We start from the raw sequence: 26,902 nt of genomic DNA on the forward strand, positions 1-26,902 counted from the left end.
TCTTTTTGTCGGGGATAGAAGAAATGGTGCAAGTTAAATAAGGCTACTGATTCCCATCTGCTGTGTCCTGTGCATGGATTCAGCTTCTTTGATTACTGTGGATAGAAGAAATGAAGCATGTCAAATAAAGCTACATGCTTGCATCCACCATATTCTTTGCACAGAATCTACAGGATTTATTATAAATTGGATTGTGTCATTACATGATCAAGAAGAAAGATTGGTAGTACTTTTGTGGCTGTTATTTATTATTGTTTTTGATTGGAATTTAAAAAAAAATATTTGTTACATTGTTTTTTGTAATAAAATATTAGTAACTTTTGCTCATTAGATTATAGTGTTCCTTCACTTTTTTGTACTCTTGTGTATATGGCTGGAACTTAAGCAGATATTTCCTCTGTCACTTTTTTACATAACTATATATATATATATATATATATATATACATACAATAAATACTATGTTATAAATCTCAAGAGTATGTTTGTTCTTGCAGTGTCATCAGCAAATGTTAACAGGCATAAAAATGGGAGATATGGAAGCATTCCGGGACAGGGTACAGAAGTATAGAAACATAGAAACATAGAAATGACGGCAGAAGAAGACCAAACGGCCCATCCAGTCTACCCAGCAAGCCTCACACATTTTTTCTCTCATACTTATCTGAAGGTGAAGTACACTTACATGTTGCTATTTTGTACGTTGTGTACATGCATGCAGTACAGAACTTGTCCGCACTTTTACACTTGTTAATTGACTTGTACAATTGAAACTGAACTTATGCTTTGTCTGCAGCTTTTGGGTGGGAGGTCTAGGTGAACTGGTAGAGTTATCGACAAACTGGTAATTTCAAGCATGCGCGCAATTAAGAATTTTCAGAAGCAGTGTGCGCATATACTTTTTTATGTCCAATGACTATTTAAAATCCTAAGATCCCATTTTACCCCTTATTAGACTGAAAAATTTAAAAAGTCTCACCCAAGAGATGCTGTAGTTTATAATTCTTTATTCCATATTGGGTAGATTTAAAAAAATCCTACTCTCTGTTTCCTGTCTTTTAGCCAGTTTGTAATCCACGAAAGGACATCGCCACCTATCCCATGACTTTTTACTTTTCCTAGAAGCCTCTCATGAGGAACTTTGTCAAATACCTTCTGAAAATCCAAATACAGTACACCTACCGGTTCACCTTTATCTACATATTTATTAACTCCTTCAAAAAAGTGAAGCATATTTGTGAGGCAAGACTTGCCTTGGGTAAAGCCATGCTGACTTTGTTCCATTAAACAATATCTTTCTACATGTTCTGTGATTTTGATATTTAGAACACTTTGCACTATTTTTCCTGGCACTGAAGTCAATCTAACTGGTCTATAGTTTACCAGATCGCCTCTGGAGCCCTTTTTAAATATTGGAGTTACATTAGCCACCTTCTAATCTTCAGGTACAATAGATGATTTTAATGATAGGTTACAAATTTCTACTAATAGGTCTGAAATTTCATTTTTTAGTTCCTTCAGAACCCTGGGGTGTATACCATCCGATCCAGGTGATTTAATACTCTTCAGTTTGTCAATCAGGCCTACCACATCTTCTAGGTTCACCATGATTTCGTTCAGTCCACCTGAATCATTACCCATGAAACCTTCTCCGGTACAGTTATCTCCCCAACATCCTCTTCAGTAAACAACAAAGCAAAGAAATTGTTTAATCTTTCCGTGATGGCCTTATCTTCTCTAAGTGCCCCTTTAACCCCTCGATCATCAACGGTCCAACTGACTCCCTCACAGGCTTTCTGCTTCGGATATATTTTAAAAAGTTTTTACTGTGAGTTTTTGCCTCTATGGCCAACTTCTTTTAAATTCTCTCTTAGCCTGTCTTATCAATGTTTTACATTTAACTTGCCAATGCTTATGCATTATCCTATTTTCTTCTGTTGGATCCTTCTTCCAATTTTTGAATGAAGATCTTTTGGCTAAAATAGCTTCTTTCACCTCACCTTTTAACCATGCTGGTAATCATTTTGCCTTCCTTCCACCTTTCTTAATGTGTGGAATACATTATTTTGCACATAAAGTAGACTTTGTGTAATTTTTTGCTGTACAGTACATCAGAATCTTTATGTGGCAAATCATATTTTTGCATGTGGTAAATCTATCATTTTTATATATTTAAATGTAGTACATGGAAAAAGGCTCTCTGAAGTTGAAAATGTCATTTGTTTCCCCCACACTGGAAATGCATTCAAAACCCCTCTCTATATTTTTCTTCTCTCACAAGGCCCAGACAGGAAGTGACGTCGAAACCTGTGGGAGGAGCCGGAGAGCTATAAGAACCGGCGCGACGCTGCTGCAGCCAGTCTGTGCCACTTGGGTGCTCGGTAGAGGCCCGCAAAAGTTTCCTGCTATCGCAGTATTGCGGACAATACCTGAAGTCTTTTTCTTCTCGCACAAGGCCCAGACAGGAAGTGACATCGAAACCCGTGGGAGGAGCTGGAGAGCTATAAGAACCAGCTCTCTCCGGCGTGACGCCGCTGCAGCCGGTCTGTGCCACTTGGGTGCTCGGTAGAGGCCCGCGAACGTTTCCTGCTATCGCAGTATTGCGGACATTACCTGAAGTCTTTTTCTTCTCGCACAAGGCCCAGACAGGAAGTGACGTCGAAACCCGTGGGAGGAGCCGGAGAGCTATAAGAACCAGCTCTCTCTGGCGTGACGCCGGCGGCGCGACGGCTAAGCCGCACGCGGCCAAGGGGCGTGCGACTTTGCCCGGCTTAGCCCGGGTTAGAACGGATTGGAACGGGACTCTGGCCTGCTGCAACCAAACTTGAACCCCAAAAGCTAAGTAACTGTTTTTGTCTATACTGGGAATAATCGGTCTGGGTTCCTAGGCGATCAGACTGTTTGGTTTGGCCATGCCTCATACAAAGAGGAAGGCAAAATTGAGGGAAGCCTCATTGACATCTACACCAAGCAAGATCATCCAACCCAGTATTAAAGATTGTTTCCAGGGTCCATCCACATCTGCACCGGAAGCGGCTGCTTTAAGTGTAACCCAGGAGCAGGAGAAAAGCTTACAGGCCATAGAAACATCATTGACGCCCGGTGCCCCAGCCAAGCCAGCCCCTCCCTTCAAAGGAGAGATAGATTCTGCTGGTAGTATGGGAGAACTCTCCTATGCGGACTATAAGGATATTTCCTTGTCAGTAAATGAAGGGGATAATGGGGCAATAATGCAGTCAAAAGGGGAAGAGCGGGGGGATAATGTTAAAGAAATACCTATTATAATACCTACACAGTTTTCTATGGAAGAATTGGGAGCAATCATGGTAAATGTTCAGAAGTCTATAGTTAATCTAACAAAAACAGTTCAGGAAGCTTTAAAAAATAATTCTCACTTAGAAGAAAAAGTAATTAGTTTGGAAAAAAAAGGTAAAATCCTCAGATATACAGATGGGAGAAGTTCAAAGAGTTCAAGCAAACTTGATAAGATCACTGGGAGAGACTGAAGCAAGGATTGAGTTCCTAGATAACCAAAATAGGAAGTTCAACCTGAGATTGTTGAATTTCCCTAAAACACCTTTAGCTCACCCAGTGGACTTATTTAATAGTTATTTAAAGAACATTCTGAAGTATACTAATAGTAATATCCCTGTGTTATCAAAAATTTACTATCTCCAGCAAGTACAAATTGATAAAGAGAAAGATACACAGAATCAAGAAAATCTAGATTTAGACTTAACTGATTTCTTAGAAAAATCATACGAGGCACGAATTGAAAGTAGAGCAACGTTATTAGTTCAAATGACCTCTCTTAATGAGAGAGATACTGTATTAAAGTTGCATTTTAAACATCATAAGCAAGAATTTTATGGATTTCCAATAAGGATTTTTCCAGACGTTGCTCAAGTGACCCAAAATAAGCGGAAACGTTTTCTATTATTAAGAAAAGAAGTGATTGATAGAGGAGCACAATTTACCCTTAAGTATCCGTGTAGATGCATTGTAAGATACAAAGATAAAAGGTATAGCTTTACTAATCCTGATCAGCTCAAGAATCATCTAGATAGTGTACCCTTAAAGGCTGTATTAAAGGGGGAAGAATGTATTCAAGTGGAGGAGGAAAATTAGACAAGTAGAGGTAAATAATATTTCTTACTTGATGCTCCAATATTTCGGCATGGGGTTCTAAATTTCTTAAAGATTTCTTGGGGAAAATGGAGACTATGATGACATTGTTTGACATTTGTAATTGAACATATTTCTGTTTAAAAAGTTTTGTAATCTTTGAAATTATAGTTCTCCATATGTTGTGTATTTTAATATTATGAAAATGCAATAAAAATAAAATAAAATAAAAACCCCAAAAAAACCCCTCTCTATTAAATGATTTCCAGGAAAAAAAAGGTAAAAATCATTTTGATTTAGGCAGTAAAGTGTTTATATATTAAACTAAATTAGATATGATATTATTTATTTAATTTAACATACCCCTCTATTTGACTAGCATTCTGAAAGCAACACTGGTAGCTTATGCTTCCAGTGTTGCACTCAGAGTAATGCTGGAAGCTGCTGAGAGTAGTACAAGAATACTACGATCCCAGCAAAAATAAGGGGTTTGGGAGTGTGGCAGTTGGATTGGGAGAGTAAGCAATGGTCTGGGAAGAATGGGAAGGGAGGAGAAGGAGCCAGAAATAAGTATTTTTTTAACTGTGGCAGGGAGACGATAGACGCTCATATGCCTTTACCTTCTAGGCAATATGTGGAGGGGCTTGGGGGGGTAGGGAGGGGGCTCGAGCCATAAAGGCCCCATTTTTGTGGCCCTGGGGCAGGAATTGGAAAATCAGGCTACCGAGATTGCGAGGCTATTTTTTTTTTTTTTTTACACCAGATCACCTCTTAGCCAGCTATGGCCATGTCTAGAGTTATAATTACAAAATAGAGGTATAATGTCATTCCTAATATATACAATATGGGGTAGATTTTACACATTTGCGCACACGTGTACTTTTTTTCGCGCACCAGGCGCAAGCAAGAGTATGCGGGATTTTAATAGATACGTGCGTAGCTGCGCGTATCTGTTAAAATCCAGGATCGGCGTGCGCAAGGCTGTGCAAAATCGGCAGCCTGCGTGCTCCGAGGTGGAGCGGCCTCGGAGGGAACTTTCCTTCCATCCCCCCACACCTTCCCCTCCCTTCCCCTACCTAACCCACCCCTGCAGCCCTACCTAAACCCCCCCTATCTTTGTTGTGTAACTTGCGTGCGCCGGGCCAGCCGCCGGCGCATGATTCCCAGGCCCAGGAGCTGTTTCAGAGGCCTTGGCCACACCCCCGAAATGCCCCAGGCCAGAACCACGCCCATGGCCCCGCCCCCAAATGATGTGTCACCACGACATGCCCCCCAACACGCCCCCCCCAGGAAAGCCCCCGGGACTTACGTAAGTCCCGGGGCTTGCGCGCACCGCTGAGCGCAGGGAGAACTTCGGGCATGTTTTCGGGGGGTACGCACGTATCCCTTTGAAAATCTGGCCCTATATATATAAATATAGAAAGGAATTATTATTTAGTACAAATTAATATTCAAATATATTTTATTAGTAAATCAAAATAACATCAGATACATATTCTAAGGAAATAGGTGCAAGCCATAAATCGCATATTATTGCAACATATTATTTTCATCACAAGACCCATATAATATCTATGATCTATACCAGTGGTTCTCAACCTTTTTTCTGTCAGGACACACCTGACAGATGGTTCTCACATGTGTGACACACTGAACACATGACCATCATGGGGCTAAATGTAAAAGTACAGTTTGCATCGACAGGAACCCCCCTGACCCACAATAATGGATGTAAAGCAGAATTATGATATTCCCTGTACAACTCACCTTACAAAAAATATATTCTGGTTCTAGTGTCATCTCAGTAATAGCAACACAAACTCCAACTACCAGGCTCAATAGCCCTACTTATGAAAAGACAGCAGTTTATCACCAATGCATGTCCTCTTGAGAAATTACAACAAATAAGACTGATACAGTAAAATACCTCACCTCAGTCACATACACAGAACCGACCTAACATACTCCCAGGATCTGCAGTAATGCACATAAACTAATCTGCACACAGTTACACTTGTATTATGGAATGAACTCAAACAGTAACAACCCTACCTATGAAAAGCCACACTACAAATATTAAATCAGGCCATAAACGCCAATACACCTCCTGTTAGGAAAACAGAAATAGACAAGCAGCTATAGATCCCAGCACAGAAATAATTGTATAACTATACTAATAAGCAGAATAAATGTTGCACAACCATGAACAGAATAATATCCAGTAATTAAAAACTCATAGGGGTGTGCATTCGTTTGCAATGTATTGGCAATCCACAACGTATCGGACCATATTCGTTATATTTGTGGGGAAGCGAAACGTATCACGATTCCCACGAATACAACGAATCTTCACCGAATTATTCGGCCATCAAAAGGAGCGAATTTAAACAAAATCCCCACTCTCCTGACCCCCCCAAGACTTACCAAAACTCCCTGGTGGTCCAGCAGGGGTCCAGGAGCCAACTACTGCACTCACGCCGTTGGCTGCTGGTATTCAAAATGGCGCCGATAGCCTCTGTGACATAGTAAGGGCAAAGGCTATCGGCACCATTTTGATTACTGGCAGCCGACAGCCCATGCAGGAGATCGCTCCCGGATCCCCGCTGGACCAACAGGGACTTTTGGCAAGTCTTGGGGGGGGGGGGGGGACTCCTGACCTACACATACACACTCCTTCACAATCTCCTCACATAGGTTCCCTCTATCTCCACCCCACAAGCACCCTCACACATGTTCTCTCTCCCCTACCAAGCACCCACACACATGATGTCTCTCCCCCCAAACACCCTCACACATGAACTCTCTCTCCCCAAGCACCCTCACACATGCTCTCTCTCCCCCCAATCACCCTTACATATGCTCTCTCTCAATCCCTTCCAAACACCCTCATATATGCTCTCTTTCACCCCTGTAAGCACCGTCACACACGCTGTCTCAATCCCACCCCCCAAACCACTCACACATACTTTCTCTCACCCCCCCTGGTTCGAAATCTCTCACACATAAACACACACACACCCCTCTACACATACTCTCACCGGGGCCTTCATCTTAGCCACGAGTGGGTCATGCTCCGCTCATGTCACGCCGGGGCTTTCATCTTCGCTGTGAGCAAGTCGTGCTCCACTCATGGCATGCTGGGGTCTTCATCTTTGCCGCAAGCAGGACAAGCTCCACTTGCGGCATGCCGGGGCCTTCATTTTTGCCGTGAGCGGGATGAACTCCACTCACAGCATGGCAGGGTTTTCTCCATCTTTGCCATTTTCTCCACAGAATTTGGCAGTTCTGTGCAGGGGGGGAATTCTGTGCAGAATTCCCCCAGGAATAGATCTAAAAACTCTTATACAAAAGTCATTTCTATACCCCTATATTCACTCATACTATACACATTCACACTGATCTATAAAATACCCCTCTAATAACAAATCTTCAATCCCTCACAATAACATAGAAACAGGGTCATCAATATCACATCAAAACACCTCCGATCACTTATGGGGAATCACAATGTGCGCCAATGTACCTTGGCTCTTAATCCATTTGCTTTATCATTTTTTATGCCATTCTCTCCACCTTTTCTAATTTTGTTATCTTTTTTCAGATGGCGTGACCAGAACTGCACACAATATTCACAGTGTAGTCACATCATGGATCCATTCAGAGACATTATGATAGTCACATTTTTGTTTTCTATTCTTCTTGTAATCCACACCCAATACCGATTTTTTTTTTAACTTCAAAATGACACCCTTTAGTTTCCTTCTAATTTTTCACTTTTTATCATAGCTTCTTTTCAAAATTATGAGCTACTGCAGTAGAGATATTCCCTCCAGTGATTATGTCAAATGTATTTGCATTATGACTGCTATTGTCAAGCAGCTCCACCACCATTACTCCTTACACCAGGTCCTGCAGTCCAATGAGAACTAGATCTAAAGTAGCTCCACTTCTTGTCAGATCCAGGGGCAGATGTTCCATGAAGCAGTCATCTATGACATCCAGAAACTTTCTCCCTAGCTTGCTCCGATTGTGAGGCACCTGGACTCTCCTACCTGCAGGGGTCCTCGGTGGGCTGTAGTCTGAGCTGCACAGCTTATGCCTCAAAGATTCCACAATTCAGCACTTCCATGCCTTTTTAAGCCTGCATTGCCCATTACTCTCTGCCTCATCTTAGACTCTCCTTTACTCTATGTTGTGCTTCTGTCTTAGTCATAGCTCTTGTTTTGCTTTCTGTGGCCTCGGTATAGCGGCCTTCTAGTTTGTTTGTGCGTTCCTTGTTTTGTCTAGTTTCCTTGTCTGCTTAACCTTGTGTTGTGGCTTCCTGTTTGTTCTATCTGTACTGTCTTGTATCTTGTTTGTGGTGTCTGTGTTTGTTTGTGGGCACCTTTCTGTGCCCTGGTTCCCTGTTTCCCTGCAGCCTCACCACCTTAGTGGGTGCCCTCCTGTATCCCTGTTCTCCAGTGCACCTACAGCCTAAGACCTGCCAGCTACCAGAACCTTAAGGTTTAACCAGATGGGAAGTTGGTCGACTAGGCAGAATATTCTAGCATAGCCTGTTCCTGCTTTAACCAGTTTCCCCAAATTCAGCACTGTTCCTGCCCGGGAGTTACCCTTAACTGGTACCAGTGCCCTGACACTGATGAGGCATTCACCCTAAAGCTAATGGGGTATGAAATCTTTCATTATAATGATGTTTCCAATTTTAATAGTCTGTATAATCTGTTAGCATTTCACAGTCTGTTTTGCCATCCTAGTCAGAGGCTCAATAGCACACCTGCACTGCTACACTGTTCTCCATCAAGAGTGAAATGTCTAGCCATAGAGATTCCAGAGTGCAGTTTGCTTCCTGCAGACCTTTTATTCTATTTGACTCCATTCCATCTTTGATTCACAGTGCCATCTCGCCACCAGTTTGATCTGCTCTGTCATTTTGCTACATGTGGTGCCCTGTAATTTGTTATTCTCTTTCTGTTTGGTCTCTCAAATACTTATTTTGTATGTTTCTTCACTTAATGCTATACATTCCAACTGATTTTATAGAATTCTGCTATTTGCATACAGAGATGTACATGCATTTTTGTAATTCTCAATTGCAAGCCAGTTGATCCAGGTAATGTTGTTGGAATCATTCATATTGTAAATCATGTTGATAGATTGTATAAAAAGGTGATATAATCAAGATCGTTACACTAAACTAATTTGCATTCTTTTCATTTAATTTCACCTGAGCTACCAAGGCCATTTCTACTTCTTCTCTATCAAAATACAGTAATTGCATGAAGATATCGCTGGCTGCATAATGCATGTTTGAGTGATGGAGCTTTCCCTGATAATCTAATTTAAAGACTACTATGTCTCCTTTTTAATTGTTAGCACCAGTTGCTGGGTTCCAATCTGGGCAAGATATTTTAGAGGTTGTCTGGTTGGAATGGGCTCATTGTTCCCACCAAAATTCCCTAGATTCTAATGAATCTAAAGCTATTCTCCCTGTACCATCATCTCATCCATGTATTGAGACTCCAGAGCTCAGCCTGCCTCTGGGATCCTGCAAATGGAACCAGGAATGTTTCCAAGAATGCTATCCTAGAGGTTCTGGATTTCAGTCTCTTACCTAGAAGCCTAAATTTGGCCTCTAACTTCCCTTCTACACCACCTTATGTCATGGGTACCCCTAGTTATCATGACAATCAACTGCCCAGGAATCTAAAAAATAATATCTCTGTGATCCATGAGGTCCATTACCCTCTCACCAGGCAGGCAAGATACCAATCAGCAATCCTTATGCCCACCAGCTAGCCAGTTATTTATATTCCTAATAAATGAATCACCAGTAGCAATGATAATCCTATTCCTACAATCCTGGGCACATGCCATTGGAAAAAAAATATTCAGTGCAAGAAGATAATACATTTTCTAGATAGCATGTCCTAGCTACAGGATCACTTCCTGTCACTCCAAGTTGATACTCTCCTTCCTGGTGACCCTGCCTCTCCAGAGTAGACCAAGGGTTGACAAAGTGGAGGTGGTACCATGCTATGATCTTCCTTATCCTGATGTGTCTGCCTGCCAGGATGTTCTTCCCTGCGTCTTCGTCTGGTGCTCCTGAGCCTTCCGTCCTGCATAGCCATGGTTCTCGGATGATGTTGTGCCCGAGAATGGAGTGGCCTGCAGGTGGGATTCGTCCCTGTGCTCCTGAGCCTCTGTTCCCGCCAGCCTTGGGGGAAGCTTCAGATGACACCGGCTTCGTCATTGGTTCCTCCTTGCCTGGGTCTTTCCTGCGCTTGTCCCGCTCCCCTGGGACAGGGTGGTCCGTGACCAGCCCATTGGGTCTGCCTGTGAAGGTGGGCTAAGTAAGGTGCCCTGAGAGACAGTGCCAATGTCCTCCTGCCCTATGTCTTGTCTTGTTTGGATCAAGTTCCTTGTCATGCTTGTGATGCTGTCGCATCAACCCAGTCTCATCCGAGATGCCCCCATATCCATCATAGTCCTGTCTATGTGTCAAAGTCTCCATCTGCCCTCAACCTCATGCCAGACCTGCTGCTCCATGCTGTTCACAGCAGGTCCGAAAGGGCTCGGAATGTTTGGAGGACCATTCAACTTCCAACATCCTTGGGTGTTGGCTTTGGGAGCTTGCAGGCCTGGCAGAGGGTCAGCCCATCAGCCATGTAGAGCCACCGTCAACCCTCAGCTCAGCCCTGAAGGTCTGGGCACGGGCTGAGGCCCAAGGGCACACTAAACATCCCCGCTCTCAACAGAATGCAAGGCCAGGTGCCCGACGGTGCTCCTCAGCAATAGATCCGCCTTGTTCCAGAGTCTTCTTCTTTGTGTTCCTGGACTGGTTTGTGACTGAAACATTTTTTCAGGTTTTTTATATACGACCTGCTGGAGGCGCCAGCTCTCTGGATAATACGACCTGCAGGAGGTGCCTGCATCCAGAAATTTGTTTTGTCATGTTTGCCAGCTTGGTGTTGTTGCGACCTGCAGGAGGCGCCTGCACCCCACCTGGTTAGCTGGTTTTGTTTTGCCCGCACTGGGTTCCCTCCCCCAGGCTTTCTTGGTGTTTTTTGTGGTTTTTGTCTCGTTTGTTCTGTGTGTTTTGTTGTTTGCTCGTTTATGCTGTTTGTTGGTACGCTATTCGCTTGTGTGCTGTTTGCTTGTTTGTGTTGTCTGGTGCGCTGTTCGTTTGTTGGTGTGCTATTTGCTTGTTGGTGCGCTGTTAGCTTGTGTGCTGTTCGCTTGTTTGTGTTGTCTGGTGCGCTGTTCGCTTGTTTGCCTCCCAGGCATGATCTCCAGTGAGGAAGTGAGTTCAAAAGATTGTAGAATCGGTTTATGGGTGGCTGGGGAAGGGATTAGGGCAGGAGGAGGCTGGGTGTTTGATGAGGTCAAAGTTGTGAGTAAGTTCTTGATTTTGTTGTCGAAGAATAAGGCCAATTCCGTAGATTTGTTTTGGGATTCTTCTTCTGGGATGATCGGGGGGACCGGAGTGTGAGGGATGCTACATATGAAAAAAGAGTCTTAGGGTCATACATAAAGCTATGAATTTTTTTGGCGTAAAAATCTCTCTTCGTACGTAGAATGGTGATCCTGTAAAGGTTCATAGCAGTTTTATAAGCTGCCTGGGAGGATGGAGAGGGGTCCTGACGCCAGCATTGTTCTTTATGTTGCAGGTCTTGTTTGAGCTTTTTCAATTCTGTAGAGAACCAAGGTTTTTTGTTGGGACGGGCTGTATTGATTTCTTTAGACACCATGGGGCAGATTTTATTTGCTACTGAGCGAGTGATGTTTAGCCACGAAGACATAGCAGTGTCAGCATTGGAGAGATCCAGTTTAGTAAGGTCCTTGGAGAGGCTGATGCTAAGGGCGTCCAAGGAGCAGGGTTTTCTGAACTGTATAGTAGATTTGAGGATGGAGGGAGTCGGTTTTTTCCTTATTGCTAATTCTGTGGACATCAGTGAGTGATCTGACCAGGGGATGAGGGTACAGGTGGTGGGGGGAGGGGGGGAGTGGGTGATATGGATTCATTTATGAATAAAAGATCCAGCGTGTGGCCTGCTTTGTGGGTGGATTTGTTTATGATTTGTTTAAATCCCATGGCCTGGAAAGATGATAGGAGGGCTTCACAGTTGGAGGTGGGCGAAGGGGAGTCAACATGGATCTTGAAGTCTCCTAAAATGATAGCTGGGGAGTCCGTATTGATGTGTTCGGCTATGATTTTAATGAGAGGAGAAGGGTCAGATTCTAGGAGCCCCGGTGGGGCGTATATTAAACATATTTGTAACTGATTGGATTTGGATTTGAATAATCCAATTTTTAGTTTGGTTGTCGATTTAATGGCTTGGTGGAATAGTCTCAGTTCTTTTTTTGCGGCTAGCAAAATTCCTCCCCCTCTTTTCTTAAGTCTAGGTAGAGAGAAGACGTCGTAGAGTTGAATTGGTAATTGGTTAATTAAAGCTGTATCTGTGGTTTGCAGCCATGTTTCGGTTATGGCACAAATATCAGGTTGGGTATCCAAGAGGTGGTCATTGAGCAAGTTTGATTTTTTTTGAGAGGGATTGGGAGTTGAGAAGAGTTAGGGTGATTAATGAGAGACCCAGGAATTGAGTTAGAGCATTGCTAGGCTGTGAATAACTGGGGGTAGGGTTGAGCACTTATGTGAGTTTTAATGTGGAAGAGGTGGGAGTGCATGTGATGTGAAAATGTATAAATTAGGTATATGCTTGTAGGAATAGCCATGTTTTGAGTTTTTGCTTGAATTTTATTGGGCAGGTTTCTTGACGCAAGTTTTTTATTATGAGTTTTTGCTTCTTTTTAAATTCTCTTTTGCCTTCATTATCAATGTTTTGCATCTAACTTGCCAGTACTTATGCATTTTCCTGTTTTCATCATTCAGATCCCTTTTCCATTTTTTGAAAGATGTTCTTTTAACTATAATAGCCTCTCTCGCCTCACCCTTTAACCATGTCAGCAGTTGTTTGGCCTTCCTTCCACCTTTTTTTTAATGTGTCAAATGCACCTTGACTGGGCTTCCACAATGGTATTTTTAAACAATGTCCATGCCCGATGTAAACTCTTAACCTTTGAAACTTCTGCTTTCAGTTTTTCCTAGCCATTTCCCTCATCTTATCATAGTCTCTCTTTTGAAAGTTAAATACTATCACAGTAGATTTCCTTAGAATCCTCCCTCCAATTATTAAGTCAAATTTCATCATATATGATTTCTATTCCCAAGAGGATAGTTGTTTGTTGTGTTGCTGTTTATTGTAAACCGTTTTGAATTTACAATGGAATTGCAATTAAATTATATAAAATAAATAACCTATCTGGCTGGGATCCAAGATGGCTGCTGCTGAGCCACGGTACTTATTCTCTTCAGCTTCTGAGCTGTATTTACCTTACTAATGCTGCATTCAGCCTGAAAATACAGGGCAAAAGAAAGGTCTTACCCTGAGGTTCTTCCAGATTTGCCTGTTTCAGGTCCTATGGACGCTCACATCTAGCATGGGGTTCGATCAGGAGTATTGTCCTTGGGGGAAGAGGCTCATGAGAAGTTGCTGGCCTCTCCCCCAGTCTTGTCAACCTCTCTTTCCCTGATCGTTAGGGTTCCACCGGCGAACCCAGCTGCCTCAAGAGACCAGGATGCCCTGTTGAGAGGGGCTTGTGCAGAAGATATCATGGCCCCGGTTTCACGGATACCATACAGACTTAGAATGCCCTGAGAACACTGGAAGAGATGCTGAAGATGGCCCTGATGGGGATAATGATGGCTCACCAAAAGATGGAGGTTTTTCAGTCACGGCAGAACATGTCTACCCCTACTGCAAGTTCTTTGAAAAGTTTTTCTGTTCCTGCCCTGGTAAGACTTCAACTGATTATTTTAGATTCTATCTGGCAGGCTATAGCAAATCTTGGTAACTCTATTACTGAGGAAATGGAGTCTGTCGTTGACAGAGTAAATATCATTGAAAATAGAATGACTTTGTTGGAAAAATCAGAATCTTTTCTTCAAAAAGAAATACTAGAAATTCAACAGTTTACTTAAAGTTTGAAGCCCACTCAAGATCAGTTGATAAAGGAGAATCAATCGCTCCAGAAAAACTTGAGAATCTGGAAAATGTAATTCGGAGGAGAAATCTCCGTTTTCTAAATTTTCCTAAACTTCCACAAATTTCCGCAAAGGACATGTTTAAGAAATATCTTTTGGAAAATCTCAAGGTACCTGAGGCGGCAGTACCTCCTCTTTCTAAATCTTATTATCTGCCCCCATTTAAGATAGAAGACCATGAAGGTGCTCAAGGCATGGATTTCTTAACTCCAATTTTGGATGTGTCTCAATTGCTGGAGTCCTCAGATTCTACCCTTGCACAAGCAGCCACTATGGTGGTCACTTTTGCCTTTAAATATGATCGTGATTGGGTTTTGAGACTTTTTTTTAAAGCATCGTCTTGAGCCCTGGGTGTACCCTGATGTTTCCTGGCAAACATCAGGAAGAGACTAAAAACGTGGCTTTTTAAAAAAGCGTTCCCAGAACTGGATTAAATTCCCCACCCATCAGCACAAACACAAAGTTAGTGAACTGTAATAAACCCACTAATTTCACACGCAGTCACAGCATCTTATTATTATACTTCACAACAGCATCATATTTGATCATTTTTGCTACTCATCTATATTTTTATAATACTATACATATTTATTAATTGATACAGTTGGCTAAAATGTTAATATTCTTCCTTCAATTTCCTCCCCCTTTCAGATCCTAGTTATTTTTGTTTTTTGTAACTTTCTCACATCCTAAATATTGTTATTATATCTGTTAAGTTTCATTCTATATGTGACGTTGAATTGGGAAATGTTTTACTATGTTACTCTCTGCCTTTACTCACATTGTTAATTGTAAACCGGGTTGATGTGATTCCTATCATGAAACTCGGTATAATAAAAATAATAAATAAATAAATAAACAAACACAGAAGACGAAACGTCCATTTCTTTTGTTAAGACCCAGGGTTTTGTAGATTGGGGCTATGTTTGTTTTGAAATTTCCATGCAAGTGCCTTATTAAATATAAGGGACTGTCATACGTTTACTTTACCCCTTCTCAGTTAGCCTTTTTCCTTACCGATAAACCAGCCTTGCAGTCTGGGGGTTATGATCTTGTTCAGCCTGTTCCTCACTTAGAAGTTGAGTACCCTATCTAATTGTCCTTTAGTAGCTGCTGTATTTATATTGCTCTTTAGTTTTTTTGCATTTATTTTCCCCTTAGGGGTTTTTTCCTTAACATATGTATTTGGAACCCATATTGAGGATTTAATGGAAGGAAGAAGAATTATAGGATACATTTCCTTTTGTTTGTATATTCTGTTATGTACATGTATATTTCCTTTTCTTCTTTTCTTTGCTATTTCAAGTTTGTTTTCTTGAATTTATTGTAAAATGCATTAAAAAAAAGTTAGAAATAAATAACCACATCCCTTTTGTTACTTTCTCTCTCTCTCTTTCCCCACCCTCAATCCAGCATTAGTATCCTCCCCTGCCCCATCCTCTCTCTCTTCCCCACCCAACCCTAGTCCCTCCTCTTTTTGCCTTACCCTTACTTCCTCTCTCTCTTCTCCCTGACAGAGGAGGCGGCCTGGATGCTAGCGTAAATCTTGGCAGGCTGATGCAATATCGATGCGATAAAAATGTGCGTCCAAACTGGATGCACTTTTTTTTTAACGAGTGCACAATCACCTCTCCTGGGCACTTGATGCGATAGGTAAATGTGCCGCCACGCTAAAAAGGATGTGCTAGGAATAAATTGTATGTCACTAGCATGTCTACGGCATCAGACACCCAAGAGAAATGGCTGTGTGTGGGTTAGGAAAATGGACCCTCGTTAATTGAGTGTCCGTTTTCCTAACCTGACTGCCAGCAAGACATTTTATTTTCTTTACATTACTTCTTTTTTCAGTTCCTCTGACTTAATATCCTCAAGACTTAATTCCAGCTCCAGGGCTGGCATTAATTTTTTAGGGTAATGTATGTGTTGGGTGCACATTTATTTTTTACATAAGGGGGTAATAGCTAATAACCTCATCAACATGGCATTTACATGTGATGTGCACTATTAGCTACACGCTGGTTTGGATGCACTAATTCCCTAATTGCATAAGGGGTTATAGATGTGCATCCAAAACATGCATTTAACCGCGGATTAACCTTAGTGCTAACCTGAGCGCACAGTATTGCATCAGTTTGTCGGTAACTAGTAAGCAAAGTTGAAGATGGCAAGACCTGAAATGATCTAATAGCAGAGGTGATGAAGGTTATCACCAATACAGACCTTAGACATGCTTTTTACAGCTATGGAGGAGAGGGGTGGAAAAAAGGTTTACCTCAATATTCTTCCTTTTATTTTCCCCATCCCATGCTGGATCCCAGTACTTCCCTCCACCCACAGGTTTAATCCCAAGCATGCACCCCCTTTTCACTTTCCCTGTGGTGGGACCTTTCATGGGGTGATTAAGCGGGAGCAGCTAGGGTTGGAGGAGGGGAGAGGAGAGGGTCCAGCCTGGAAGAGTGACTTTTACCCCCAAGGTAGACTCCTAACACTCTCCCCTTTCCAAGTCTGAACCTAGCATTCTCTCTTATCCACCAGGCTGGACTCAGTCTTCCTTTTATACCTTCCTCTCCCCCTTCTTTCAAGGCTGGACCCCATCACTTTCCTCTTTTCCTCCTCCTTAAGTTTGATCCAAAAACTCTTCTCCCTCTCCAGCTCCCCAAGCTGGCAGCACAGTATTGGCTGACTCAGCTGGTAAAACACTGGAGGTGAAGCAGACTCAGTCACAGGCCATCGGAGGAAGATCAGAACTGGAGCACTGGACTCAAACAATTTCAAGGTTCTGGAAATTAATCCTAAAATCAATACAGTCTAGTAAAACAATCCAGACAGTTGGCAATCCTACAATGAGTCCAGAATACTGGCTAGCCCCATCTTGCTGCTGGATTGCAGTCTGAATCTTTTTTGTTTTCTTATATAGTCATTAAAAGGGTAATTTTTTTAACATCGCACATAAATTATACCAATTTTCAAAACAGATTTACGTGAAAATGTCTGCTTAGAAAATTATCTTTGCATAAATACATGCACACAATTACACCTGCTATTTGGTGCATATAGTTTTGCCAATAGAATTTATATGCATATGTTTTAAAATACAAAATTGCATGTATAAGACTCAACCCTGCCCAGATTCCAGTCCTCTGGAACACCTTTACACTGTGCATGTAAAAGTATGCAGCTCTAGGGTTGCCAGCTTGCTCAAGATTTTCAGGACAGGCTGATCGAGTCCTGTCTTTACCCCACCGCCAGCATGGACTTTTAGATCTGGTGTCTCAATTGATTCCCTTAAGAAAAGCAAGTCCATGCAGGCGGTGGGGTAAAACCAGGACTGGATCAATTTTCCTGAAAACCTGGAGTCAGTTGGCAACCCTATTCACAGACAGCGTGCATGCATGCAATTTTACATACCTATCAGTTGCATACTTTTCTAAAGGGCCATTTCAGCACGTAAAGCACAACTTCACCTATGGATGTCCCTTTGAAAATTACCAAAAGATCCAAAACTGAGGTTTCCTTGCTTTTTTTTCAACAACAAGTAAGGCTCATGTAACTCTGTATGAACAGTGCAGCATAGTAATGGATTGCTTTTGTCAACTGTGACTCATGTATGTTTTAAAACTGTGCAGGTTCATCCACTTTGCATATTAATTAGCTGTAAATTACACAAGATAAATCGTTTTGTGGGTCTACATGATTCCAGCAGTCCATATAATCAAGTCCTTGAGAACAAAGGCATGTGAATAAAGCTTGGGGAAGCTGATTTTCAGTATTGTAGTTGGAAATAAAGACATTATAAAGGATGAAAACAACAGGCCAGGCACGAGGCCTCCTGAGAGTCTTCTGTGAGGGAGACAAATAACTCCTTTGTACCACAGAAGTATGATGATTTTAGAGGATGTATTTAAAATGCAGTAATGCAGAGAACCATCAAAATTCTATTTACTGCTGCTTACGTCCTGAAATAAAAGGAAAATAATTTTTTTTCCATAGTCCAACCACCATCGCTGTCAGTAACACCTCAAAAGGCTTAATACAGTTAGTTGAACTACTTTGCTTCACAGCTGGCATAAATTACTGTTACTACTTAAACTTTACATTTCTGGTGCACTGAAGACATACAACGCTAAATAAACCTCTGCCTCTTATGAATCATGGCTCCAGCTAATCCAATTGTGTGGGCAGAATAAAAGTACTATCACTCCGACTACCATTATGCATTCGCTACCAGTGCATCTCCCCACATTTTTTCGTTTTTGTTCTAGATTACTGTATTGTAAGTTTCTATGACAAGGTATAGATAAAAAAAAAAGGTCAGTGTATTATATCACTGTCCTCAGAGGCATATGGAAAAATAATTCAATAATCCCTGAAACTACTGACTTACAGACCATTTTTATTGGAGTTAATGTTTATTTTAAGACAAAGTCTGCAATTAAAATGTAGCAAAAGCAGATAATTTAGTATGGTAATGTTCAATATTAACATTAAACAATTAAGATACTCTATATTATCCAGTTAGGTTCCTTTTTTTTTACATTTTAAAGGGTGGCAGAAGGGTGGGAATTGAGGTGCCCCAGGGACCATATTGTAAAAATATTTGAATTTTTGGAGAGAAGGGGACCAAGTTTTTTTTTAAAGAGAACTTAGCTGGTTAGTGCCTGATTTTTCAGTACTAACCATCTAAGGGGGTTATTTTCTAAATGTTTATCGCACGCGAAAAGAGCCTTTTCGCGTGCGATAGGATTTAAATTAGCTGGAGGGGAGGAGTCAGGGCGGGGAGGGGGAGGAGTCGGCCGCGGCACCACTGCTGGCGATATTGTGAGGCACATTATTGCCAGCAGTAGCGCAGCGAATAGCTACACCTTTTACGGTGTCGCTATTTGCTGTGAGAGGCTGCAGCCGGCTGCACCCCCACCCTCTTTTTCACGGGATTTATCAGTCCACGAGGAATGATGAATCCTGCCCTAAGTCTGTCTGGGGAAAACAACCACACTATATCTAGCCAGTCAAGTTTTGATTTGCTATATTCAAAGGTTCACCTGAATATTTGCCTAAAACTACCCGGGTTATCTTAGCCAGTTAAGGGCTGTCTGAATATTGCCTCCCACAACTATGGGGTAGATTTTCAAACAGGGCGCCCTCGCGTACTTTTGTAGGCACATCAGGTGCAAACAAAAGTACGCTGGATTTTAGTAGATACGCACGGAGCTGCGCGTATCTGCTAAAATCCTGGATCGGCGCGCGCAAGGCTACCGATTTCGTGTAGCCGGCGCGCGCCGAGCCGCGCAGCCTACCTCCGTTCCCTCCGAGGCCGCTCCGAAATCGGAGCGGCCTCGGAGGGAATTCGCTAACGCCCTCCCCTCACCTTCCCCTACCTTCCTCTACCTAACCCACCCCCCGGCCCTGTCTAAACCCACCCCTACCTTTGTTGGGGGATTTACGCCTCCCAGAGGGAGAAGTAAATCCCCGCGGGCCGCTGGCGCGCCTAGACACAACTCGGGGGAGGTTCCGGAGGGCGCGGCCACACCCCCAGACCGCCCCGGGCCGAAACCACGCCCCCGGGCCCGCCCCCAAAACGCCCCGAAAACGCCGTGCCGATCGGCCCCGCCCCCGACATGCCCCAGACACACCCCCCTCGGAAAACCCCGGGACTCGCGTAAGTCCCGGGGCTCTGCGCGCGCCGGCAGGCCTATGTAAAATAGGCGCACCGGCGCACAAGCCCTGCTCGCGTAAATCCGGGCGGATTTACGCAAGCAAGGCTCTTAAAATCCGCCCCATATATTTATAAAATACTGGGTTGCATATGTAACCAAAGTTCACATGAGACCTTACTGCTCTTAAAGGTGTGAGCTATATGTTGCTGCTATTCTGTCCAGTACATTATGCTAAATATCAGCTGTAAATCTTTCACCACTAATTAAAATATAAAGGATGCAGTCTGTGATTTATTCAATATACCTAAAAACTGCACCCTCTGAGGGTGATTTTCAAAAGGATTTACTCATATAAAAGTAGCATATTATATAACATAATTTTCAAAAATTGAATTTTCAAAGGTTTACATGCATAAAAAAGGCTATATTTGTATGTATGTGGCCTGATCACACATAATGCATATTTTATCTGCTATGAACCACATTGTGAGTAGTAGTGGGATATAAGTAATTTAATAAAAAGGGCCACATAAGCATCTATGTGCATGCACGTAAGCAAAAGTACAGACACAAAAAAGGAGTGTGTCAGGGCAGGTTTAGCATGTGCCAATGCCTTCCATAAGAAATTAAGAACATGCCATACTGGGTCAGACCAAGGGTCCATCAAGCCCAGCATCCTGTTTCCAACAGTGGCCAATCCAGGCCATAAGAACCTGGCAAGTACCCAAAAACTAAGTCTATCCCATGTTCCATCTTATGCACATTCATTTACTACTGCTCATTTATGCACAAGAGAGCAAACTTTCATTTTGATTTTTGACTTGGCATTAGTTTAGGTTAACTTCTCCAGGGTTGTGAACACAGGAGCAGGCTAGGGGGTGGGAAGGGACACTCTGGAATCTACTGGGACCAAACTGGGACACATTTGGGTTATACAGGGAGGTCAACAGGACACACAGGGTCATACATGGAGGGTGAGAGTGAGGGTACCAGGAAAGACAGTCCAAAAGTGGGGTTGGAGGGAGTATACTTGGGATAGATTGGGCCATACTGGCTCATAACTGGGGAAAACTGGTTTATACTGGGGTTACTGGACAGATTTTGGGATAATTTGGACATACAGGATTTATTTATTTATTTAAAATTTTTTATAGACCGCAAACAATAAGACATTTACATGTCCGTCTAGGCGGTTTACATATTTACACACATAAGTTAAAATAATCAGGCATAACGGGAGAGTATGTGTTACTGTGAACTACTGGGAGTGGGAGTCAGTGGTGAAGATTACATTTTCAAAATGACTCTAATTGTCTTATGGATACTTTTGGCACAATGGTTGAGGAGGGAGAGAGAACAGAGGAGGAGGTACCCCCTTACAGAGAATTTACAGGACTCATGCATAGTTTTTGGCTCTTTCAGAGAAGCAAGTCATGAGCAGGTTAAGGTTCACCAAGGAAACCATACTCTACTTATGCCAGCAGTTAGAGCAGGATCTGCAACCAGCCAAAGTGGCCACGGCTTGCCAGTACACATCAGTGTCACTACCACTTTGGCTTTTTTGGCCACCGGCACCTTCCAGACACCTCTAAGGGTCACAGCTGGAATAAGTCAGTCTGCTATCTCCATATGTATTGATCAGTTCCTGGCTGAATTAATAACGCACCACTATCTATCTTTCCCTCAGAGAAGACTGCAACAAGAACAAATCATGTCTGATTTCTATCAAATAGCACATTTCCCCTCCGTCTTGTGGGCTATCAATTGTATTCATGTCCCTATAAGAGCTGCAGGGCGAGATGAGACTACCTACCACAACCGCAAGGGTTTCCACTCTTTCATATGGAAGTGGTCTGCGATGCCAAGGGCATCAATCTGGACATCGTGCCCAGGTTTCCGGGATCCACTGATGATATCTATATCATCTTGTAGTCAGGAATTCATGACCCCTTCCAGGAAGAATGCATCACCGGGGCTAGTTTCTAGAGAGGAATGCACTTATCACTACCACTACCACACACCAACTAAATGCTTCTTAATGTCTCCCTCATATTTATTTATTTATTTATATTCTGCCTTTCAACCACTTCAAAGCAGATTACATTCAGGTATAAATGGTATTTTCCTGTCCCCGGAGGGCTTACAATCTGAGTCATTTATCAAAATGCGTTAGGGCCTGAACATGCATTAAATTGGTCTAACGCATGCAATAAATATTGCAGCGCATGTTACCATGCAAATTTTCAATTTGTTATGCAAGTGGGAGGAGTTAATGCAAATTGGTTGGGTCTTCTACTGAAGAATGCAGTAGGATTAATGCATAGTAACACAGGATTTAACATAAAAAATAACTACACCTTTTTTCTTGTGATAGAGGGGAAAACTTTTTATCATACAATCACTGCTATTATCGTAAGAAAGAGCGAGAGAAAATTGAAATAGGAAGAATAGGACTCTCTATATATCTAGCACTGTAGATGGGCACATTCAACTCTCTCTCCTCCACCCCAAAGAGGCAGCTGGTATATACATGAACTAAATAGTATACTACGTGCATAAATCAATGCGTATTACGTATAATGATGTGCACTGTGATACAGTAGGAGATTGCTTATGTGATGTGGTAGACAAGAAATTAGCCTAATCACACCCATTTTTTTTACTGCAGGTGCTATTTCTGCTGTATTTATAGCATTTTGATGAATCTGGGGTAAGTTTGTACCTAAGATAATTGAAGGTGATGTGACTTTCCCCAAGGAGTAGCAGCAGGATTTGAATCCTGGTTTCCCTGGTTTATAGTCCATTGCTCTAACCACTAGGCTGCTCCTCCATACCTAAAGTACTGGAATATAATTCACTTTGAAGTGACTGAATAGTAGCATATAAATCTAATAAATAAATAAGTAGACTGATAGCTTTGCTCAGGAGGACTGCTCTAACGCTGCCCTGTGAACTGCCCAGCTGTCTGCTTTTCTCTACCTTCTCCCCTACAGGTGATACAGGATATCCACTCAAAACCTGGCTCATGATACCAAATGTTCGCTACAATAGATCCCACCCAGCAGATTAGAGCAGTCATCGAGAGAACATTCTGCCTACTCAAAACTCATTTCCACTGCCTGGACAGATCTAGGTGATGCCTTCTCTACAATCCCCCTAAGATCTGTGAAATCTTTCTAGCCTGCTGCACACTTCATAACCTGTTCAGAACCAGAGGCCTGACTTCTACAGAGGGATGAAACTCATGTAGATGAAGAGGAGGAATTGCAGGAGATACAGCATCAGAGTCAACAGTAGGCTATAGAGGAAAGGAACACTCTGCTAAAATTCATTTTAGAATTTGAATATGCATTTATTTATATGGTTCAATGTGATGAATAATATAGTGCTTCTTTGGCTGTCATCTTTTTTGGGGTGGGGAAACTCTGTTGCCTTTGATTGTCCAATTCTGGCACTCCTCCACAGCGGTGTCCTGTTGTCGATGACACTGCTCTCGGAGGGCACGGGACCTGGGGCAGTGACATATCAATGGAACTGCTGGAGGGGCCTGCAGGGTTTAGAGTCAGCCAAGAAGATAGGCTGGCAGGTATGGTGGGCTTCTGTGAGAGATGCTTACACTTCTCTCACAGACATGTAAGCATCTCTCTGTGGTATTAGCGATGGTGATGCAGCAGGTTGCATGGGCAGAGATCTTGGTGTGATGGTGGCATTAGAGGAGCTAGTACTATGATGGGCAATGGTGGAAGCATAAGTGGAGAAGCCAAACAGGCAAGCAAAACTCCAGCCTGTAGAGGCCCATTCAGTCCAGTGGTGCTGTAAATGCTGGTAGAGGCTGCATCAAGGGAGCCATAACATAGTATGGTGCTGGTGAGGTCTGTGAATGATAGGGGGGCATCGTCTGCAGCATCTCCTTCCACACTTCAGTCTGGGCCTCAATTGCACAACAAATGTCCCATAAATCCTGCCAAACACTCTGCATCTACTGCTGCATGCCATGCTTCTCAGTCCTGAGACGTGCCATCTTCTCCACCATTCTGGCATCTAGATGTGTCTTGCACCTCCTCTTATTTAGGAGAGATGAGATCCCCCTCTGTAGAGCTGGGCTCCTCAAGGCCACCTGCAAGCTGCTGGAGATATGGCATGTGTGAAAGTGTTGCAGTTTCTCAGACAAGTCCTCCTCCTCCATCATTGGCTATCACTGTTCAGATGCTAGGAGTTCCTCTGCAGATCCCTCATCCTCCTCACTGTCCTCTTTAGGGCTAGAAGGAAGCACCTGAGAGTGATACCTTGCCCGTCAGTGACTACTGGGTCCTGATCCATCTGAATCCTCAGGCGGCTGATCTCTGAAAAAAAAGGAAGCATGTATTACTTTCATATTCATGTACTGTGGTTTGTTCTCTTCACCATCACTGGAACTGTCTCTCTCTGCCTACCAGAACTGCTCTGTGGGCCCATATCTAGCACCTCAGCTGCACCACAAACTGTATTGTATACATTCCCATGAGCCTATTGCTAGTTTGCAAGAACTTGGTAGGACAGAGGTTTCTTCAGACCTAGCCTATCAGCTGTCAGCATTGTGGCAGCATACAAAGGATGTGCAGCATTCCCGCATTGGGTGGGATGTTTTCACCAAGTTGCAGCATAGGGATGGTATCTTCTATGAAGGATTTCTGAGAAGAGTTGAGGAGAAGGTTTATCAGTAAATTAATGGGAAATGTAGAAGAGTACACAAAGAATGAGAGTCCAAATAACTGAGGACTAGTGTACAGGAAGGTGCTACAGACAGGACATCAATGCCTGAGAATGATCATCAGATTTAAAGCCTGATTCCAGTAGACTGTAAGGAGAGTGAACATAACATAGCAGCACATGATTAAACCTATCATCTACTGTGGAGGTCCTGGATGGAAGTGGTACCTGTCCCAAAGACCTGATCAGTGTAGTGGGTCTAGAGGTGACAAGACAAAGGGATATTGCTGTTTCTGTGTGAATACAGAGATTGTGACTACACTAGATAGAAAAATTTCCAAGCTAGACAATCAGTTATGGCAAAAATTCTTTATTAGGAAGTTGACAACATACAATATTCATCAAATAATCATCCCTTCCACATCAAAATAGAAATACACAAGGCACTAGACTATTCTGCTTTAAATAAAATAATGAAAGGCTTGGTGTGCTGAGTGTTTAATAGGAGAGAATATGAAAAGGGCGGGAAAACTTTCTGTGCTTATCAGTATATTAGACCAAATACATTATTCTGCTTTTCCACCATGTCCAGGACCCCAGGGAGATCATGAGGCCCGAGGTGCTACATGGTCCTCCCTATGTGCCCAAATGCTCAGGACCTTCACTGGATGAGAAGCATGTATAAAAATATACAGTACAAAACATATGCACAATCTGTACATACCTGCACTTTATCTGACATTCCAATAAAATTGCTCACCTAGTTGGCCTTCACATAAAGTAGTGTCCAAGTGGCCAACCCTTCCTACAGCTGTATCCAAAATAGTGCTCAGCACTATCCATTCTGCTGTGGTGAAGGTGGCCTGGCTGACAAGCATCTCAGCTCTCTTCCTGGCCTGCTTCCTCTTGATGAGACACCAGAGGTCCCGCTACTTGTGGCTTTGATTGTTGAGATATGCATTCAGCCTGTGGCAGATCTCTTAACTATTTCAATGTATGCTGTATCTTATAATATTTCGGGTCCATAATTTCTAATGGCTCTCTGCAGTTTCTTCTATCCAATCCGACCCTTTGCCCTGTGAAACAGCTGATTAAATTAACAAGTCTGAACCAGCTTCAGGTGGTAGACAATCTCTGATGAGTGGGTGAAATAAGTTTAGTGTAAGGGTGCCTACGATTTACTGGTGGTAAGGGGGTCAGAGAAACATCAAGGAGTTCCTAGTAGCTCACAGCTGGTATCTTTTGTGTGAGAGTACCCAAATAGCAAATAATCCTTGTTGTTTATTAGGACAATGAAGTCTTTGTGCTGGCAGATCTGCATTTCAAGGTATGTCCAGGAGAGATATACATGTGGTTAATTCTATACAAGTTTTGACAGATGGAACCTGGGAACTTTCTCCCCATTCCCACCTACCACTCCATTGCTGGCCTTAGAAATAAATACATATTCTCTAGATACAGAAATGATGCAACTGGATAATAAAAAAACATTTTTTCTTTTACTATCAATCATGTATCCCTGGATCACACATCACCAGCAGAACTGAGCCAACAAATCTACAACTCAAATTTCAAATTTTGTCTAAGTAACCAAGAAATAGTGCACACTCCTAGACTAATCGTACCTTGGCCTACCATTAACTGTATCTGACAACTTGTCTATAAGGCATTACAATAAATACTCCTAAGGGTCCTATGCAATAAAGAAAGCTCTGGCCAGTTTTAGCCACCTAGCAAAACTATTTTTAAAATCATTTGATAGCACTGCATCAACAATTTAAGAAAATGGATACAAGATCTTATTCAGATAATATTTAACAGCTCATAGATTGCACAAAATACAGAATAAATAGACCATAAAGAATAAATAGAAATGTACAGACAACTGAACTGAAAATTGCAACAAGCCAGACACTGTAAAAAAATGCAGCATGACCATTCCTCATAAAACATCAAACAATAAAATCAAGAAATATAAATCATGAACCATAATAGTAAAATCATACTAATAAAAACATATTTACAAATATCTGATGAATAATTTTAAAGTTATACATTTCCTATAACACCAATTAAATATTTCAAAACAGTAGAAACATCAAATAATACCCAATAAGTAAAATTAATAAGGATTAAAATATCTCCTGCTCTCCATACCTAGGATCTTCTGATTTCCAGTTACCCTGAGATTGTCATGGATTGGGGGAAGTGGGGTCACAGAAACTTTATCTTCTCTCTTTCAGAAACACACAATCATGTTCATCCTCTCATACACACTCTCTCATATACATGCTCATGGTCTCACACAAACTCTCTCTTCTACACAGAAACAC

At 42.3% G+C, this 26,902-nt stretch overlaps 1 protein-coding gene across 2 annotated transcripts in view; it reads right to left on the bottom strand.

Moving 5' to 3' along the window:
• Nucleotides 1-26,902, bottom strand: part of LOC115088274 (sodium/potassium-transporting ATPase subunit beta-1-interacting protein 2-like) — a 780,772-nt gene that overhangs the window by 460,162 nt on the left and 293,708 nt on the right. Inside the window, exon 2 of one of the 2 annotated variants that reach the window (XR_003855737.1) lies at nt 21,887-24,223. The exons of the other annotated variant lie outside the window; for it this stretch is intronic. The gene's annotated coding sequence lies outside the window, so the exon portion shown is untranslated. Of the gene's footprint in view, nt 1-21,886; nt 24,224-26,902 lie in introns of those variants that run through there. 2 annotated transcript variants of the gene reach the window in all.

This window comes from Rhinatrema bivittatum, chromosome 3 (genome assembly GCF_901001135.1).
Source record: "Rhinatrema bivittatum chromosome 3, aRhiBiv1.1, whole genome shotgun sequence".
Taxonomy (NCBI): domain Eukaryota; kingdom Metazoa; phylum Chordata; class Amphibia; order Gymnophiona; family Rhinatrematidae; genus Rhinatrema; species Rhinatrema bivittatum.